Source organism: Pipra filicauda, unplaced genomic scaffold (assembly GCF_003945595.2).
Source record: "Pipra filicauda isolate LSUMZ 115617 unplaced genomic scaffold, ASM394559v2 scaffold9_size5747161_pilon, whole genome shotgun sequence".
Taxonomy (NCBI): Eukaryota; Metazoa; Chordata; class Aves; order Passeriformes; family Pipridae; genus Pipra; species Pipra filicauda.
Window position 1 is genome coordinate 2,259,924 of NW_024105198.1, and position 13,443 is coordinate 2,273,366.

Sequence of the window (13,443 nt, forward strand, 5' to 3'; positions counted from 1 at the left end):
TTCTGGTCCAGCTCCAGCTCCTCCCCTGTCACGTTGTCCCGTTTCCTCTGCTCTTGGTCACGCTCGGTCCTCTTCTCCCACTCCTGCCCACATTTTATTTCACAATCTTTGCGTTTCCCTCTCTGCCTTCCTCTTGCTTTTTGGTCTTCCAGGAAGGATGCTCCAGCTGGGAAGGACCCAGCCAAGGAACCCCTATAGCCACAGGGACCCCAGCAGTGAACAATGCCCCCCCTCCTGCCCTGGGCTCCAGCTGTACCCTCGACTTTCCCCAAAAAATGCTGTTTCTCCGTTGAATGACTGTCCCAGCACAGACCTTTCACGGAAGCTGGTGGTGAGTCCAGCCCTTGGGCACCTCATTGTGACAAATGTCCCACCAGTTTGGCCTTGGTGTGTCTGGAAAGGTTATTTTTGATAAAACCAGGATAGCTCTGGGAGAAAAGCTCTGGAAAAAACTGGAGTCCAGTTGTTTATAGCAGTGGGATGGTCCTGCCTGTCTCCCACTAAAAGAAAAGGAGCACCTGCTGCTGCCCCATGGGCACGGCTGTGAAGTTCAGAAACTGCCCAGAGGACGTTCCCACCCTACCTCTGTAAACTGTTCTCACATAAAACTCTTGCAGGATGTGAGAAGCCAACAGCTCTTCAGTTTAACGAGCAATAAACTCCAAGCACTGGCAATAAAGAGAGATTTCCTGCTCTGAGCCAGGTGCCTTCTGCCCCCACCACTCCTGGGCAGGTATTTTGGGGCTGGAGGGGCTCAGGGCATTCCCACTGCCTGAATCCCCCCCCCCAGCTGCAACAGGGGTCTGTGCTCTCAGAAGCTCCAGGTCCTTTTGAAGGAACTAATTCTCCCGTTGAATCCTAATTTAGCTTTTTTCCCCCCATTTCTACTGTGCTCTGACACTGGGAGAGGGAATTCTTCCATGTGGCAGGAGGGTGAACACCGGGCTCTTTATCCTTCACCTACGGCAGCAGAGGGTATGACCTGATTGCTGGGGGAAAATGAAGCAGCAGAAATGAGGGAAAGTCCATCAGATTTTAAAATACCATCAGTGTAAGCAGTAAGATGCCTTAGAAACATTCCTGAAAGCAACCCTGAGGGTTTGTACCACTCAGGGTTACAAATCCCTCTCGGGATTGGCAACACTGGGAACTCAACCCTCCTTCTCCCTAACTTTTCATTCCAGCCCTGCGAGTGGCCACACGTACAAACAACTATCTGGAGTATTTGCAGACTTCACTTGAGGGTGAAATGTGCCCATTTCATTCTGTCAGTGCAGTTCCTTACGCCTCAGAGAAGCCAGGCTGCACTGGGAGCAGAGCAAGGACCCTCTGCAAGGTCAGTAAATACATTCCAGATGAGTCTTCAGCAAGTTGGGAGGGGATAAAGGGAAGGAGGTAGCAAAAACACACTATTTTGATCGTTAATAAAAACCCCGTGTCCAGGAACACTCCTGTATGTCTCTGCTGGGGAAGGCAAAGACTAAACAGAGGTTGTTTTTGCTTTGGCCTGCTAAAATCCCTTTATTTGTGAGGAACATGTCTCCGTGATGCTCTGCTTGAGCTGAACTTCAACAAGGCTGAGGTCACTTGGCTTGTTCAGCTGGAGAAGAGGAGGCTGAGGGGAGACTTGTTGCTGTGTCGCTGTCTGCAGCTGCCTCCCGAGGGGCAGCTCCATCTCTGCTCTGTGTGAGCAGGGACAGCACCCAGGGAAGGGCTGGAGCTGTGCCAGGACAGGGTCAGGTTGGGTCTCAGGAAAAGGTTCTTCCCCCAAAGGGTGGTTGGCACTGATCAGGCTCCCCAGGGCAGTGGGCACAGCACCAAGGCTGCCAGAGCTCCAGGAGCGTTTGGACAATGCTTTCAGGGGCAGGGTGGTACTGTTGGGATGTCCTGGGCAGGGCTGGGAGTTGGAATGATGATCCTTGTGGGTCCCTTCCAGCTCAGGGTATTTTATGACCCCACAGCCCCAGGAATGCCTCGAGGGATCAAGGACAAGAGGCACAGCACTGCCCTGTGTCCCCACTGTGGGAATCACCCTCAGCCAGGGCAGGAGGCTCCTGCAGGAATTTTATCCCTCAGCCCATGTTGGGATGTTGCAAAGGGCTCATGAGGGAGCTGCTGGGTTTGGGAACAGTTATTGCAAAAGGCAGAGTGTGGCCTGAGTGTTAGAACTGCATCTCCCCCAGGATCAGCCGAGGCTTTATTTCCTTTGTGAGTAACCTCCCAGCCAGGACAGCCCCTCTCTCTGCCCTTCTCTCCCCGTGTTACTCACAGGAAGCTCAGTGGAGTGATGAGCACACGCTGCTTACGTGAGTGAGGGTTGAGAAATGCTGCAGTGCCCTTTCACCACGATTTTTCGAGGAAAATGGAATGAAAAGTTCCCCCTAATTGGCCTTGAGTTGCTGCCTCCTGTCAGCAGCATCTCCTCCCACACGCCTCATGTCCTTGGTCACCCCAACTCACCATGCCAGAGGGTCACAGGACTTCAGTGCTGGGGTGGGTTCCTCCTCAGGTTTTCCTGATGTTTGGGTGGGAAGGGCATGGCAGCAGCTTCCCTGCAAACCTGGAGCAGCCTCCTCACCTGTGTGGGAGAGCTTGTGGTCCTCAGTTTGGGGCAGTTCCCTACACCAGCAGAGGAGCTGGAGCAAGGCTGGAGACCCCTCAGCAGCCCCAGTGATGAGGTGACCCACAGGACCTGTCCCAGAGAAGATCCACAAGCCAGGCACAAGGTCTGTGTGGTCCCAGGCTGTGCAGGACTCAAGGAGGGCAGAGGTTTTGTGCTGAACTCAGGTGGATTTTCCTCTTTTGGATGCAGCATGATGACTCTGGTCAGGGTTAATCATATCCTGTGGTAGGAAAAACAGACCTCGAGGATGTGAACTAATAAAACAGAGGTGCTGAGAAACGGATGTCAAAGCCCTGGGGGACAGTCCAGCACCTCCTCAGGTCCTGGGTACCTTGGGATGTCCCAGGAGCCTGTTCAGGTCTGAACTGTGCCGCTAATACCAGCTGATGGTGGAGTTTGCTTTCACTGTAATTAAAACTGCAACTAATCATTATAATCTGGGCTTGTTCTGAGGGTCAGCAAATGTCCCTGGTGCATCTGCACGGGCTCTGCATTGATGGCTCCTCCATGGCAGAGGACACTGGAGGTGCTGGGCAGCAGAATCCACAGCCACAGAAAGTGGCACCAGTGATTCAGCCCAAATTAAACGTGCAATTAGGGCAACTCTCTCTCATGGTGAGAAGTTCTGGTGATGAAATAACTCAAACATCCAATATTACACCAAGTTTGCATAACTATGAAGACATGGATCTCATCCACAGCTTCCAACAAGGTGCCTGAGCTTGTGGCCTCCTCCACCAGCGCTGACCCCACAGCAGAACTGTATATTTTGACTTTTCCCTGTTTATTTCTACTGGATGTTCCTCTAAAACAACAGTGCTCCAACGAGGAGAGCTGTGAGAAGAGACAGCGTTTACACCTCACACTCATGGAGGGCACATTTCATGGGTAAAGTGACTCTTAGAAGGAAGTTGTTGGAGTCAATTGATAGTTGCAAATGGGGAAAGAGGAGAAATACAGTGTATTAGCCATCAAAGCTAAAAAAACAACACGGCTAGGAAAACGTTCCTCTCCCACAAATCAAGGACAGCAATAATGACAAGTTAAAGTTGAGAATCAATCAAGAAATATTTCCCAATTACCACCTCTTTTCCCAAACTACAAGGATTGTGTCAATACAAACTGTGCTCTCCTGGGGTTGGAGGGAGAGGGAAGAGATTTGGGGCTGTTTGAAAAAATAGTAAATTGGGGCAGTTAGCTGTTTCTTTCGATTTTATGTTAAACTTCTGGGGCTTTTCTTTCAGTTCAGTGCAGCAACCCCACAGAAGAGAGTTGCCTTTGCCATCCCAGCTCACACAAACAGTTTGGGCTCCTTTTGGATGGAAGGATCGACATTGAAAGACTCCTAATGATTGGTTTTGCTTGATTTTATAAATATAAACCTGCTCATCCAAGGGCAGCGGTGAAAAGGCTGAGCAACAGCCCCTGGTGTTGCTGCTCCAAAGATGAAGGGCTCCGACAGCATTTTATCCACCAGAAGGAGGATTTTAAAGCCACTTTGATAAGAGCAGGGATTCCCAAAGCTCCCTGAGTGGCACCGTGACAGAGGCCAGCCCTGCACTGCTGCAGGACACGCTGCTGGCACGGCCTGGGGGGAAAGCTGAAGTAACAGCAAAGAGGGGAAGTGAAAAGCACATTGCTTCACTTTTTGATGAAACAAGAGTCCCGCAGTTCTCTCAGATGTGTGTGTTTGTTTTCAGAGAAACGGCCAGGACAGGCACACGTGTTGGTGGGGGAAGGACTTGGTGGCTCTCCTGGGGTGACTGGCCACAGTAGGCCATTCACAGGTACAAATATTTCATTTTTGGAGGCTTTCCCTTGCCTCCAGTAGAAATGTTTAGGATGAATAAGAGCAAAGAGGGTCATTTCAAACTTTTTATTGCGTGAGGGGGTTCAAGCTTTTTCTTTCCTGAGGTGGGACCTCCACAGCTATGTGGTGGCCACGTTGGGGTTCAGCTGAGTCACCCTTGGAGTAGCAGAGGAACTTTGGGCTCAGGGGTCCCAAATCCATTCCTGGCACACAGGAGCTCACCATGCCCCTCTCACAGCTCTAACACAAAACTGTCCTCGTCTCTGCCGTGTTTCCCTCACCCCATTACTGCAGGAACAGAGCAACTCCTGTAGGACTGGGGCTCCAGATGTCCCTGCTGAGAAGGGAGTGACATTCCCAGTGTGTCAATGAAACAGTGAGGCACCAAGTCACTCTCCAGCACCTTTTCCAGCTGGGATGTTCACCCTGAGCCCCCACCAGCTCAGGATGACCACCAGTGGTGTGGCCAGAAGCCCTGCCCAGCTCCAGGCCACACTCAGGGAAATGTGGGCACAGCCCCAAGGCTGCCAGAGCTCCAGGAGCGTTTGGATGATCCTCTCAGGGACAGGGTGGGATTGTTGGGGTGTCTGTGCAGGGCCAGGAGTTGGACTGATGATCCTTGTGGGTCCCTTCCAACTCAGCATATTCTGGGATTCTCTGAAGGGCTGCAGGAAACTCCCCAATTCCATCAGCCTCCAGGAAGGCACAGCAGTGGGGAAGGAAGTGAGGATTATTTTTCATAATGGGAAGGTGGGAAGAGGCCAATTTGGGTTTTTTTCTGCTTTCTCATGCACTAAAGTGTCCTCAATCATTTTAATCACAGGTTCTCTCACAGAAATCTGCTCTGCCAGTCAGACAGTGGCAAAAGGCTCCTTATGCCACAACCTCATGTGGAATATCCCTGCTTAGACCTTCCCTATGAGGATGGAAAAGCAGATCCATGACAATCTCCAAATGCAGAGCACTAGCCCTGAGTAAACAAGTAGATTGCAGTAATGGATACAACATGGAGGGTTCCTCGAGGAGCCAATATTTGTATTTTTCAGAGCTGCATTTTTGCTTTTTCTGGGTGGTTTTTTTTCTTTCCTCTCTAGCCTGGAGTGCTCCCGACTGCCTCATGCCATGTGGCTGCTTCTTATTTGCACCAAAGACCTGATTCATGGCTGCTCTGCACTTTGATACGTTACGTGTGTTCCTGCAAAGCAGATATAAAAATGCTCATTGGAGCGTGGAAAGTCCCCCCTGCAGGGCTAAGGACACTGATCCCATGGGAAGGGGATGGTGCTCCGGCTCCAACGTGTTGGTGGCTGGAAGAGGAGCCCCCAAGGCTGGGGGGCCTGGGCCTCCATCAAGTGAAAAATAAAAAATAAAAGACAAAAAAGAGGGAATGGAAACAATAATGAGGAATGGGGTTATTGTAGAAGAGAGCAAGTAAAAGGGGTTGTTTGGGGACAGTGAGGAAAATGCCAGATAGGAAAGAAACAGTGCTCTGAAGAGAGACAATGGAGAACTGGAGTGGAACAATTGAAATCCCATGTGGACAGGGAGCAGGGGGATCAGGGATCAGGCTTTTCCCCAAGGTGCTGCAGCCTCCAGCACACGAGCTCGGGGGGTGGACATCAAACACTGTGCACAGGGCTAAGGGGAAACTTCAGTGCTGATGTGATGCCAGAAGGGAAATGGGTTTTCACTCCCTCAAAGTGAACAGGGGGGAGTTAGAAAATGGGCAGCAGCCAGAAAAACAAGTGAACCTGATCACCTGTGGAAAGGTGGGAAAGCTGCTCCGCGTGCCCGGCAGGAAGGAAAGAGCCCAAACAAAGGGATGAGCATCACATTACACCTGACACAGAAATATTCCGGGTTGCATCAGCCCTTCAGTGCTGAGGGTTCACCTGCAGCTGCCCCGGAGGAGCCTCTAGAACAAGTCAAACAGAGATCAGTGTTTAACTAAAGCCTCTCTCTTTTGTCTGATGGAATAAAATCAATTCCAAATGTGGAGATTTCAATGCCGGCTGTAACTTTGTTACAATTCAGATTTATTCTGCTCTCTTTCTTTCCTTTTTGTCCTTCCCCTCCCCTCTATTTTCCAGAATTTGGCTCTGATGCCTGTTCTTGCTCTCCAAAGACCCTTCTCAGCTGAGTTTGATGCAGCAGGAAATGAGCCCTGCCCTGCCCAGGGTGTGAACCCAATCCTTCCAAATCCCCAGTTTGGGATAAAAACACAGGACTCAGGTGCTTCAGCATCTTGGAAATGTTCTCTTTGTGCAGAGCAGCAGTAAAGCACATCAGAGATGGTTTGTTAAACACTGATTTACAAGAGCTAACAGTGAACTCACTTTGGCTTTTCCTTTCAGCACTGGAGCGAGGACGAGCATCCTCCAGATCTAACGTGTTTGAGTTATGGTTGTTTGGAGCATTTCTGAGGATCCAGCTGCTCGGTGACTCAGCACTGTGACCACATTCCAGGTAGGCAGATCTGGGAGAGCCCCACTGGCCCTGTGACCAGGGCAGCTGAAGAACTGCCCCTGTATCCACCTGGGAGCGATGGCTCTGCTCCTGCTCCTTAGCCTGAGCCTTCCCACTGCTGCCATGTCCCTCTCCCATGTGCTCTGGGAACGCTGTAACACCAGGGAGTGAGGTCGGGATAGGTTCCATCCCACAAGGAGACCGTGTTTTCCTTCAGCTGTATGTCCTGCTCTGGAGCAGAAGGTCTGCTTGGTGCCACGTTCCATGTGCTTTCTCTGGCACCTGCTTGGACCTGCCTGTTCCCAGCACTTTCTTGTGGCACAATGTTCTTCAGCCTGTTTGGATTTGTTTGTTGGGTTTTTTTTGCTTGTTTGCTTCTTGGCTTGGAGAAAGAGTTGTCAATTTGTGGGTAAACACAGCTAGTGCTTGGAATTGGACTGAAACAAGATGTTTGATTCCTATCTGGGCCTGGCTGAATAAGTCGAGGAGAAATGGAGCAGAAAGACCTTGCAGAAGGTGGGAAAGGTGTGTGGGAGAGACCAGGCAGGTGTCCCACAGGCTTCTGCTCCTGTGGTGATGCCGTGGAGAGGAGCAGCTCCAGGCTGGCACAGCAAGGCACAGCTTCCCTGCTCCAGGTTTTCAGGTGAGGAAAGTGTTGGTGCTCAGGCAGTGCTCGAGGCCGTGGCACATGGTTAGAGGGTAAAGGGGAGGGTAAATGCTCCCAACTCTGGTTCAGATTAGATATTATGAAGATTTTTTTTTCCTCCTCAAAGAGTGGTCAGGCATTGGAATAAGTTGCCCAGGGAGGTGGTGGAGTCACCATCTCTGGAAATGTTCAAGAGGATGTGGCACTTGGGGACGTGGTTTGGGGGGTGATTATGGTGGTGCTGGGTTGATGATTGGACTCGATAACCTTGAAGATTCTGTGACTCTTGCAAACTAACAGACACCTTTAGTCCCCAGGGAGCCTCCAGGCCCTGAACATGCCCTTCCAGCCACTTTCCCCCCTCATTTCAGAAGCAGCTGGAGTGCAGCTACTTTGCCACAACTGGTTGGCAGCCCGTGTCAAGCTCCAAGAGGATCTGTCCTGCCTTGCCATGCTCCCTGGAATCCTCTGGCACATTTACAGGTATCCAGTGGCAAGGTGAAAGCTCCAGCCCTCCCTCCTGCACATGAGGGTGATGAGGGTGAGCTCAGCTTTTCCTCCTTTTGCTCACAGAGAGCTCAGCAATGGGCCAGGGTTTAATCCCCTTTTCCCACCAGACCCTGTTGTGTTCCCAGCCTCGAAGGATGGGGCACAGGGACATGCAGGTGCAGCTGGAGGTCAGGACACGCCGTGTTTGCTCACAGGCTGTGCCACATAATGAGTGAGGGAACCATAAACCAGATGTTCTCTGTCAAGTGCAAATTCCCCACCTCTGAACTTCATCCCTTGCACTTCCAAGAGCCATAAACACCCGGCGTGTTTGTTGTGGGCTGAGGAGGGCGTTTGGTTTGGCCTTGATGGTGACTTTGTGCCAACAGCTCTGTGGATCCAGGGGTGATACCCAGTGAGCACACGTGGGATTTTGTGGGAGAACATCTTTGCAAGGGGTTCCTGGGCTGGAGGGAGGGCTCAGGGGGTTCTGGGGCCTGCTTGGAGAGAGAAGCACAGACAGCAAAATGTAGTGTTCACCTGCACCTTCATCCCCTGCCAGACTTCCCTGTCAATCCACCCTGGCCTGTCCGTACTGATCTGCCCAGAATCTGTATTTTCTTCTTAATACACCTCTTTTTCTTTTTCCCTGCAAGACACCACCAGACTGCACCAGGACTGAAAGCCACTGAGAGGGCAGAGAGTTCTGCAAATATTACTGACCCCAAAGGAAAATCTCCAGATTTGGGTTAATTTCTTCATTTAAAATGACATTGCTTTTAATGACACAGAGGACAAAACTGTTCAGGGTGTGGGGCACTGTGCTGGTCCAACCCAGTACCTCTGAAGGTACCAGCTGGTTGTTTAGATGGTGTTTAATAACCTTCAGTCATTTCTGCTGCTGTTGACTTGCTTCTGGGGTTCAATGGCAAATAAACAGCAGGTTGGACGGGGCTTGGAGCAACTTGGTCTGGTGAAGGTGTCCCTGCCCATGGCAGGGGGGGAACTAAATGGTCTTTAAGGTTCCTTTCCTGCCAAGCCATCCCAGGACTCTGTGGAACAGGGATGAGAGCACCTGCAGAGGGAAACCCCTGCTCCCAACACCCTCCAGGCTTTTCCCACTGTTCTGTGTTCCAAATATCCAGCCCAGAGTGCTGCTTTGCTGCCGATGGAGCAGATCCTCAGCTGGAGAAAACCCTCCCAGTTCCCCCGGGGTGGATGGAGCGATGCCAGTACACACTGGTGGAAAATCTGCTCCAGCACTCACTGTTTACTTCTGAGGATCTGAGCACAAACCCTTCCAACAAAGTGCTGTTTGAGGGAGGTTTGTTTGCCAGGCTGCCTTGCCTCGCTCCCTCCTGGACTGGACACACCAGGAGTTTGTGTATCATCCCAGAAAACCAAGGGAGTGCGTTCCAAGCCCGTGCTCCCAGCTCCTGACGGAGTCAGGAGAGGGGAGGCTTTTCTGGACATGGGTTAAAATCATCAGGATCATTATTATTGCTGAGAAAGGATGGAAAAACAAATGTTTTTATTATGGGCTGGAACTAGAAATCCAGGAGAGCTGCTAATCCCCCTGATAAGTGGGGTGTGGGTTTGGAGAGGGGGTTGTACATCCAGGTATTTACTGTGTCCAGCTCTAAGCAGCAGGTTTTTGTTATTCAACCTCCCCTCCCCTGTTCGGACTGGAATGTGTTGTAATTGTAAGATACCTCTTATCTCTCTTTTCTCCCCTTTCTGTCAAAGTCGTTTCCGTTTCTTTAATATGTTTCTTTTCCATCCCTGCTTTATTTTTATTAGCTCACCTACAGCCGTTGAATCAGCAAAGCAGAAAATAGATATTACAATTCCAAATTTTCTAGTGGAATAATGAGCATGTTTTTGGCACACTGCTTCTTGCCATTGTTTTGTTAAGACAGACTCTCCTTAACTCTCCTTTTCCATTTCAGGGCCTGCCCTTCCTTTATAAGCCCAGATTTCTTCCCATTTGTCCTGTCTTCCCTCCCTCCTGACTCATTTCCACTTCCCATTTGGGCTGTTTCTTTTCTCTTTCCTTTTCCTTTCGCCAAACGTTCTCTGATCTTATTTTCTGCTATTTTTAATTCCTCCTTCCCAGCCCCGGATCCTCCCTGACCCGCTGTCATTGGGGTGTGTGTCTCTACCTTCTTCCTCTCCAGGCTGGAAGGACAGGCTGGGCAACCATTTCCTCAAAATCCAGCTTTTCCAAACCCAGCTCCCGCCGAGCGCCGCTGGCTCTGCGTGAGGAACCCGCCGTCCTTTCACGGTCCTTGTGGCTCTCCAGGAATTTCAAAATATGATTCAAGCTCCCCCTCAGCCTCGTTCCATGTAATTTCTGAGCCACCTAATGAAAGCCTTCCTCCCAGACATTTGCTGTGCTCCTCGCACCAAATATTCCCTCCGTGCGGCTTTTCCGTCTGGAACATCCCACCCCTGCTCTTTCAGTCTCACCCACTGCCCGGATAATTTCCAGTCTCAGCTAGAAAAAACCAGCCTTCCCTCCCTGTCACCCCGTGGCAGTGTGGATGTGGGGTGTAGGCAGCAAACGTTCAGTCATCTCTTTTCCATGCTGTGGGAATAGTGGAAGCAATTTGAGTTTTAAAGGAGCCCTGGAGCTTGTGGAATGTGGGCAGGTTTTAGGTCTTTTATCCCGAGTCTCACCAGCAATCAGCTACAACTCCATAAGCTTTTCCATCAGTGTTTGCTGGAATGACCAGTGGAGTACCTTGCTCTGGTATAAAATATATTCAAAGTGGAAAATTAAGGGGAAAAAATTGATTTAATGAGAGGCTGGCTGGGGAAAGGAAAAGGATTTCTCCAAGGGCTGAAGCACTGTGTTATTGCCTACAAAGGAATTCTTGTTCTAATCACACCTGGGGGGTCCAGTGGCCTTGAGAGCAAAGAATGCTCAGCATTCCCCCCAAAAAAACCTTCTTTATCCTGGCTATCAGACACCACCACTAGTCATAACTTGTAAGGTTTAGCTGGCAGTGGATAAATACTGAGCCTGGGAAGTCAAAATAGTCCTTGAATCGCTGCCTTCAACATTCACTTAATGCAGCGTATTTTGAATTTCCAAATCCCATCTGACGGGGCTCTTTCAGAAGATCTCCCAAAAGTTAAGTCCAAACATTTCACTCCAGGAATGAAATCCCCAGGGCACTGCATGTGCCTCGCTGCAGATTAGTTAGAGCCTGGGGAGTTCTAAGATTCCTGAGATGGAGCGCTGAAGATTCCAGGAATTCTCTCAAAGGTGAAATTATTAACCAACCTTTTGTTCCTAAAGCAGCTCTGCACTCACAGAGTCTCGTGCTGGTCTGGTCTTCTACCTTTCCTGAGGTGTTCCCAGATTTAAATCTGAGCTGGAATTAAAGAATTCCATTTGGAATCATCCATGACAATAAGAGTTTAACATCAGGGACAAAAGCACAGTGTGATTCAAAACAGGAGGAGCAGCTTATTTTTCCTCTGAGTCCTTTTCTGAAGGTTTCAATCTACTTTATATGCAAATTTATAGGTTCTTAACTGACAGTAATAAAACATGTGATGTGCTGATCCACACAACTCCACAGGGAAAAGGGGGAGCTGCTGCTTTTCTGTACCAGAATCAGGCCAGGAGTCACAGTCTGTGGTAAAAATTATGGAAGGGGCAGAAAGAACAGGAAATTTCAATGCAGAGATTGCACCAATTATCTTGTTAGGAGGAAAAGTTTTCTCCTGCCTTTTCCACCTGGAATTGGCCATGGATTCAGGTACAAAATTTTGCTTTTCAGATGCAACCTGAGAATGATTTTATCTGTTCTTTCACTGTTTGCTCTCAATTGGCAGAGAATATATTCATCATTTTATGGGCAAATATGAGTAAAATTAATGGTAAAGGTACTCTGAGAGGTTATTTTTGCACTTATTTAACAATATATCCTATTAGTTGCCTAAAAATTCAGCTGTTCCCACCACCTCTGGCCTTCCTTAGCACTGCCTCCTTGTTTCAGAAGATGCATGGGAATTTATTTTAGTCCAGGTTGTTTGTTATGGCAAATCAACCACTTCCCCCAGTCTCCAGAGAGAAATTCTCTGACATTAAGGCACAGTTGTTTCTATTCATTACATAATTTCCTATATTCATTAAAATATATATTTAAGATCAATCCAGGGGCAAATACAAGCCCATTCATTCAAGAAGGTAGTTTCTTTATGTGTCTATTATATAGACATATATATATACATTTATTATATTGCATATGAATGTCAAGTTTGACCTTTTTCTTCTCAACTGCTGTGATCCACAGTTTATGTGGAGCTTGTATATGAGCACAGCTGTCACATTTATTTTACATCCACATAGAAGCTGAATTCCACACAAAACACCCCTGAAATCACTGCTTTAAGCAAGTTTGAGGCATGTTTTTAAATTTTTTATTATTATTTTTATTTTATTAGTATTATTTTTATATTATTGTTTTTGTAAAGCACATTAATGGAAATGTATCGGTGTAAACTGCCTGGTGAAAATAAGGTGGAGAGTGTAACATTTATTGGTACATTAATTGCCAGAGAAAATGGATGTGCCAGAGGGGTTTTTCAGCCCATGTGTTGTTTTTTTAGCCCCTGCCCTTGATCCTCTTTGGAGCAGGGCTTGGTGTCCCCAAAGGCTTGGGATGCTCTGATGATGGGTGAGAAGGGATGTGGAGAACGGAGCTGCTGTCAGGATACAGAGAATCACAGGATATTTTAGGTTGGAAAAGCCCTCTGAGCCCCTCGAGTCCAACCATCCCCCAGCACTGCCAAGGCCAGCACTGACCCATGGCCCGAAGTGCCACATCCACAGGGCTTTTAAATCCCTCCAGGGATGGGGACTCCACCCCTGCCCTGGGCAGCCGTGCCAGGGCTGGACAGCCCTTTCCATGAAGAAATTATCCCTCATATCCAACCAAACCTGCCCTGGCACAACTTGAGGACACGCAGAGACAAAACCTCTCCTTCCTCTTCGCTTTGCCCACTGGGTTGGTATCATCCCTCTCGCTTTTAGGGTCATCACTGTTAACGTTTTGTGTATCATGACACAGTTTTTCGGATTCAGGCGAATTCTGTGACCCCTAAATTGGGATGACAGGCAATGCCTGGAGGGACAGTGCCCAGGGGTGATGGGCAGTGCCCAGGGGGGACAGACGGTGCCCAGGGTGACAAACAGTGTCCAGGGGTAATGACAGTGCCCAGGAGGGAGAGGTAGTGCCCAGGAGGGAGAGGTGGTGCCCAGGGTGACAAACAGTGCCCAGGAGAGACGAGCAGTGACTGGGGTGACAAACAGAGTCCAGGGGTGATGGACGGTGCCCAGGGGGGACAGGCAGTGCTCAGGGGGCACAGATGGTGCCCAGGGGGGACAGGCAGTGC